Below are 7,500 nucleotides of genomic sequence, written 5' to 3'. Positions count from 1 at the left end.
GTTTTTTTTGGGGGGGTTTTTTTCGGGGAGCCGAGTTTTTGACTTGATTACCGCGTAGATAGACAAGTTGGCTGTGCGTGGTGAGAAAAAAAAAAAAAAAAAAAAAAAAAGGCTGCCGCAAAACAGAAAACCGCAGCGCTGTCACGCCGTCACAAGTTCACAAACATTCGAAAGAATAAGAAATAAAGATAAAATGACGGCGAGACGGTGGGAGTTCCAGATTGGGAGGTTAAAATACGCTTCCATCGCAGCGTGCCTCAGGTGTGAATTTAGCTTTAAACTGCTTGGGCTGCATCAACGCGAAATGTCACGTGACCTTTGTATGTGAGAGCGCTCCGCTCGATTCTTTGAGGAACAAGCTTTTTTTTTGTTTCCGTCTTTCTCGCCCGGATGCGGACGAGAAGCTGCGGAGCTCCACGCCGGCTCTTCGGTCTCCCGAGTTCCGTTGACGTTGAAGCTCTGGCGACAAGGCGTGGCGGTTCATACCTGGCAGCCCACGACTCAATCCAAAAAGAAAACAACCATTTCTCTCGTTTCGCAGCCCGGTTCTGGACGCCACGGCGATGAAATTGGTATTGACCTTCTCGTCTGGATTCAGCTAAGACAGACAAAGACGTGACATTTAATTAACTGGAGGAGAATCCCTTGTCTCTCTCTTGGAGAATGCCATGATGATGTGTTATCCTACAAGTAAAGTGCTGTTTCCAGACCTTAAAGGACACTCTTCCCCCAACGGAGGGTGAAGCTGTGGTCACTTACTGAGCATGACAGGTCATTATCCCCACGGCCGGCAGACTGCCAGGGATAAATGAAGCTGATCTCAGCAACACTACCAGATAGCACCAACATCAACACAGCAACCGCCCAAATAAAGGTTTCAAGGCGGAGAATTCAAACCATGAAGGAATGGTTCAATTTCACACTGAGTGGGCGTGCCAGCTTGGATAATCTCATACCGCTTTTTTTTTTGCCAATTATTGTTTCAGTGGGAGCTTGAAATTTGGAAATGAAAGAAAAAAAAAAGGGGGGGGCGGGGGGGCGGTGACACTAAAAAGTGATTTAACGCAGCCGTAAGTGCCATCAAAAAATAAATAAATAAATAAATAAATAAAACATTAAATAGCTCAAAATTTCACAGAAAATGCTGGAGGCCGTCTCAAAATCCATAGGATTTTTTATGACATTTCGATTGTCTTGTATATAATATCTGTATGCAGCAATCCGATCGGATGCTGTAGGATTTTGTATAATATTACCAATCATTTTGTATAGAATCTTTCTTTAGGAATCCCATCGGATGTTTTATGATTTCCTATAACATTACAGAGAATCTTTCAATTGGAATCCTAAAGGATCCTATAGAATTGTGTACGCTATAGAAAGTATAGGCAGTGCAGTTTTGTGTGGACGGCGCAACTTTTAACCCTTGGTGTACATGGATTCGGCCCCCGGTTGCCAGTGTTTTGGTTTCGCGGCGAGCAGAGTCTCAGCTGATGTGATCTGCTCCACTCAAGCAATTCTTATTAAGCAGCGCGACGACCGAGGATTCTCTTACAAAACCAATCAATACAGGATCTGCCCCGCCCCGCTCGCACATACTTTCTGTATGATTGTGCTATCAACGTGTTGTCAACCCATGTTACAGACGTATCAATATGTTTAACATGTATTACTATGGGAGGGGACATAATTTAAAACCTAAACCCATTCCATAACTCCATTATCTGTAACTTAATTATATTTTTGAATATACCATTTTTGTCTTTTTTTCAGACTGGAAATACGGAGTAAAAATGAAATTCTCAAAAATAATGAATCATAAAAATGATCAAAAGCAATCTATTCAAACATTTCAATTGAGTCAGTATTATGAAGGTATAAAATGTTAATTCCCAGCATTATATATTACAACAAAGTACATAATTAAACAGGTTCTCAGACTATCCCGCTATGTTAAAACACACAAAAAATAAAAATAAAATAAAAAAAATTAAAAAATCCAAATTTTCTTCCCTCCAACAGCTAAGGGAGTTAACAGCGGTTAACACTTTGCTTTGGAGAAGCTGCGCAGTGGACCGGCCATTAATGAATAAATACACGCGGGGTGTCCTGGTTCCCTTTGGGCGTGGGGCGTTATCGGCCGTCGCCCGCACCAGAGCGACAGCCGCAGGGATCGATGAGCAGCAGCCGCTCAGGAAAGGTTAAACCCGCTCGGCGGGACACAACCTGCGTGTTTCCACCGGCATGGAGGCACCGGGAGGATAGAGAAATGTGTTTTTCTATATTCCCGCCGATAATCTCAGTACAATGGTGTCATGAAGAATAATGCAAAAAATAACTCACAAACATAACACACACTTCACGATTTAGACGATTAATAACTAATTTTGCGATGTAGTTAAGTGTAATCTGTAAAGTAATGCTATTTTCTGAACTTTGTGGACTGTTCTATACAGCCTCTACCTGCCTGGTTACGATATCCACATTAATAATGATTTTTTTCTGAAATAGTTATAGTGTAAATAATCTTATGAAAGCAACGATAGTCACCCCAAAATATGGTCAGATAACTCGGGGTGTCGCGATGACGATTCAAAATCGAAAATCGATGGAAATGAGCGTTTGATTTTCGCACTTTGAAATCACAAGCAGGTTATTCTCAAAGCACACCGGCGGAAAAACGCATTCCGGTCTTTTATTTATTGGAATTTACCGTCCAGTTATGCTGTTTAAACACAATACGAACTAGAGTTTTTAAATTGTGGCAGCTAAACGACTGACTGGCTACGTGGCAACAGTAAAATAGAAAAAAAAAAAAATTTGGAATGGCCTATTCAAAACGTTCTAAAACCTTTACTGTTTTCCAAAATAGCCTGTTTGAAACGTTAAAAATGAGATAAAAACTACTAACGGTACTTTCTCACTTTGAGTGCTTGAAAATGTCAACTTCGCAGACGATTCGGGGGGTCCCGCGGCTTAACGACGGCACAGCCGTCGGTGCTGGGAAAAAAAAGAAAACGTACGTTTGGATCGAAAAATCGAATCGATTTGTGACCTTGGAATCGTGGATTTCGAGGATCGTGACACCCCTTAAAATTACTGATATCGAGGTTTTTGTCAAAAAATATTCACTCTATATTGTCGATGTCAACGAAATGTTAATGCTATATATATAATGACATTATAATTATATAATATAATACAATATTATATTATATTATAAATATTATAACATAACTGATATGTTATTCATTGCTGTCGCGGATACACCCACTGAGGCATTCTAATCCTCTAACCATCAGGATTTTCTTTCCCTAGTGAATAAAGCTTCTGAAAAACATATTGTTATTTTTCAACCCTACTTCCCACGGCCCTCCCCCTAACGCTATGCAAACACCAGGTTGAGCGCTCGGAGTGAAAGGCACCTCCGCTCCGCCGTGCGTCGGCTAAACGTAAAGCAGGACATTTAAACAGTGAAGTCACTCCAATGTACACGTTTAATACAGTGAGGGTGACTGGGCGTGGTTTCAAGGGTCTTCCGCTTACACGCCCCCCAGAGTCTCAGAAGAGAGGGAACTGCCCTTTTTTTCTCTCCACGATTTTGATTGCACATACCTAGTTCAAGTTCAAGTTCAAGTTCAAGGGATTATTTGTCACATACATATACGTACATACTTTTTTTTTTATACGTAATTTTTTTTTAATCATTCAAATTTGTCTGGGTGGTTAATAACAAGCTGCTCTGCGGCGCGACACACAATTGCTTTACAGGGACAGGGAAATTATTTTCCAACAGGATCCATTTCTTCCAAATAATTTTTCTCTAGGAAGGATTTGTCGGGAACGGGGGCGCCAAACTTGTTAATTCAATAAAAAAGCACTGAAGGGTATGTAAGGCAAACATGAATATTAATATAATTTTTCGACTCTATGAGGGCAACAAACAGCGTGGGGGGAGTATCGGCTCTTTCTCTACAAAGTGGCTGCGAACGAAATGGGAGACGGGCTGCAGTCCATTAGCATTGTACAATATTTTGAGCAAACATATTAGCTCAGAGTCTGGCTGCACTAACGATCCAATGATTATGATTCCATTGGACATACAGTAACACGGGGATAATGCATCAAAATCACTGCCGTTGGAAATGGACATTATCACGGGGAGTGTATTCACTGTTATGCAACAGACAGAAGCCCATGCACAAACGACGCCTCCATCATTTATGCCTTAATCAATGCTTATGGATTTTCTTAATTTCCAACTGAAATGCACCAAACACCAAGATGTTGTTCTATTCCTGATTACTGTTTTCACTGCTCATTGTCAATAATGGAGTTAAATCACCCAGCTCAAACGCATCGAAATGTTGAATATACGAGCGGAAACCAGGAAGTGTATGAGAAGCAGTACGGGGGAGTTAAGTCGTGTGAGAATTCCATGAAGTCATTCGTCGGGGGCAGAAAGTAACACCACACCAGACTCGACGTGATTAAACTTGTCAAAGTTATATTTTTGATGTATCTCACTGGGAGGAGAATATCCTCGGATTTCAAGCCCCACTCCTTCCTACCAGTGATGAATTCACAGATTTTTTTGTTTTTGTTTTTAATTTTTTTTTATTGCCAGGCTGATTTTATTTCTGTTGTGCCTATGTGACATTAACTCGGTTTTGGTTTACCGGGCGGACACAGAAGTGGAAGAGAGAAAAGGCAAGTGCTTCAAAAAGATCGCTCAAATTTATTTTCTCTCTCTCTCTCTCTATCTCTCTCTCTCGCCTCGGCTCAGTTCACTGATCGACCCCTTTTCAATGAATCCCTTTGGTTATTCGTTTTATTTTGACACATTTCAGTGAATCTAAACGACTTTGTTTCAACGTCTATCTTTCTTTCTTTCTTTCTTCCAGCCGTTCCTTCCTCTTATCCTCTCGTTTGCTCCCTTCGGCCTCTGCGGAGCCTCCACTGGCCCCTATATGCACGGCATTAATAATTGAGAGCGATTTATACAGACAGTGGCTTTCTGAGCCCTCAGCCCTTTGGTCATGGATCTGTGGTGCTAATGCCGGGTGGCAGGGGCTGGGCCGGGGTCTCTACTCTGCGGGCCCGGACTCAGGCATCTGCCCTGGTCACCAGCCTGGTCCGTGGACCCCTACTCCCGAGATATTACACGCTGAGAAAAAAAGATTCATAAACACAGAGAAACTCAGAAACAGCACAATCACGTCTTGCAGAGTCGACTCCCTGATCCCTCAAAACCTGACAGCGCCTATACAGGTCGTTTAAAGACACGCAGTGTGTGTGTGTGTGTGTGTGTGTGTGTGTGTGTGTGTGTGCATATGTAGTTTTAAGGTGCAGTGTGTAGAATCTCACGAAACGCCCTCTCTAGAGCCAGCATAGAAGGAACATGGCAGTGCAACATGGCGGCCTCCGTGAAGCATACCTATTCAGATTTAAAATACAGCTCATTCCAAGGTAACGAAAACGCAACAATTCTTATTTTCATGGATACTTATGACTATTATATTCCATTTCTGCCCGGTTCCACAAATTCTATACACTGCACCTTTAAAAGGACAACACACCTGAACACACCGGTATTAATGGGACATTGGGATCGTCAGGTGCCCGTTTAGTTTCCTCGTAATCTCATAAATGATTTCATAATTTCGTCCTCATAATTAATTTAATATCCTCATAAGAAGGCCTTAATGTTGTTTTTGACATTTTTAAATATTTCATATGCATCTCCTGATTTATTCTCATTCATTCAAAACCGTTATAGTGCACTTTTAAGTCTACACAATCCCAACCAATCTTGTTTTGAAAGTTTTTTCCTTGATGACGACACTGCTCTATAAACTACCTATAAATGTATCTTGTGTGTGTGTGTGTGTGTGTGTGTGTTTGTGTGTGTGTGTGTGTGTGTGTGTGTGTGTGTGTGTGTGTGTCTGGGGGCCTGGGTGTGTGTGTGTGTGTGTGTGTGTGTGTGTGTGTGTGTGTGTGTGTGTGTGTGTGTGTGCGTGCGCAGGCGTGTGTGTGTGTGTATCAACACTTGTGTTGCGACAGATAGAGGCTGTCAGACGTGAAAGGGTGAGTGGGTGAAAGCAATAGAAGGAGATAGAGAGAGGGGGGGGGGGAGAGCAAAAAAAAAAAACCCCAGCTCAAGGTGTGTGAGTGAACCCTGGGGAGTGGAAGCAGAAGCAGAAAGGGTGTGTATGGGATAGCGGGCGAAGGGAAGGATGGAGCGACGGATGGATGGATGGAGGGAGGGAGGGAGGGAGGGAGGGGAGTGAGTGCTCCAGTCCTGTCGCCTTCGGGTGGATCAGGAGGAATCGTTTGCCAGCCGGTGGGGAACAGCTGACTGTTCTTTAACCCCCAGCGGCGCCGCCCCTGGTGCCTCCCTGTCCACGTAACACGGAGAACATCAAGCGCCCCCTGGACCAAGGCCACATGGGCCTTGAAGGGGAGACAGCGGGAGTTGTTTTTTTTTTGGGGGGGGGGGGGGGGGGGGTTGTGCACCGGTTGACAGAGCGACAAGGACTAGACTCGGGGGTCCGCCCTCTCCACTGGTTCTGCGTGGGCGCGGTAAACAGAATCACTCGGGTTTAATGGTAAAAAAAAAAAAAAAAAAAACAACAACAACCGAAGCTGGAGCCTGAGTTGTGAAGATTTTTTTTTTGCGGAGCGTCGAGAGCGAAGCACCTCTCCCACGAAATCCACTTGGTGACTTGGTGAGGAGGAGGAGGAGGGGGAGGAGGAGGAGGAGGAGGAGGAGGAGGGTAGGGGTGGGGGGTGGGCACCTTAATGTGTGATTGCGTAATGCTGAAGCGGGGTTTGTGTGCCAGGATAATGAAGTGAGGAAATGGCCCAAAAAGCTTCTCGTCTGTCAAAGTGCCCCCTGTATAACCAGTTGTTCCCCACCCCTCCTGCGTAAGTTAACACAATGAATGTAATGAGGTGGAGTACGACACACACACACACACACACACACACACACACAGGCACACGCACACTGGGGGCGGGAACCCCTCTCTGCATAGTAAGTGGGATTTCATTCATCCACATGCAACGCCTGCAGTACAAAGTCATGCTCCCACACCCACACACACACACACACCCAGGCAGCAGCACAGCAGCAGAGCCTTTTAATCCATTCACAGGTGAGGAGGTCCCGCAGCCGAGCAGAAACCAGCCAAAAATAGATATACGTGGGGTTTTTTTTTAATTCAAATCTAAATGTTTCGTCATCCCTTTTCTTCTTGTCCTGTGATGTTAACCCGGCTTAGCGGCAAAAAAAATCCCAAACCACTGCAACTCCCGCCATATCTGCGAGGAAGATCAAGGTGTTGCCAGTGGGTTTTTGGGGTGGAGTTGATGGAAGCACGGAGAAAACACTCATTCCGACATGGACCAGGGTCAGCGTCCGACATAACTACACAGTCAATTCATCAATCAATATCCCCCTCAATATTCAACCTCATCAGCACTACTGGTGCTGTCCCC

General features: G+C 44.0%; 1 protein-coding gene across 1 annotated transcript in view; it reads right to left on the bottom strand.

Annotated features, from left to right (window-relative positions):
• Positions 1-7,500, bottom strand: part of LOC307240933 (uncharacterized protein) — a 39,141-nt gene that overhangs the window by 31,153 nt on the left and 488 nt on the right. The gene's annotated exons all lie outside the window — the stretch shown is intronic.

Source organism: Zeus faber (genome assembly GCF_960531495.2).
Source record: "Zeus faber genome assembly, chromosome: 15".
Classification (NCBI taxonomy): domain Eukaryota; kingdom Metazoa; phylum Chordata; class Actinopteri; order Zeiformes; family Zeidae; genus Zeus; species Zeus faber.
This window is presented reverse-complemented; position numbering and strand designations above follow the sequence as displayed.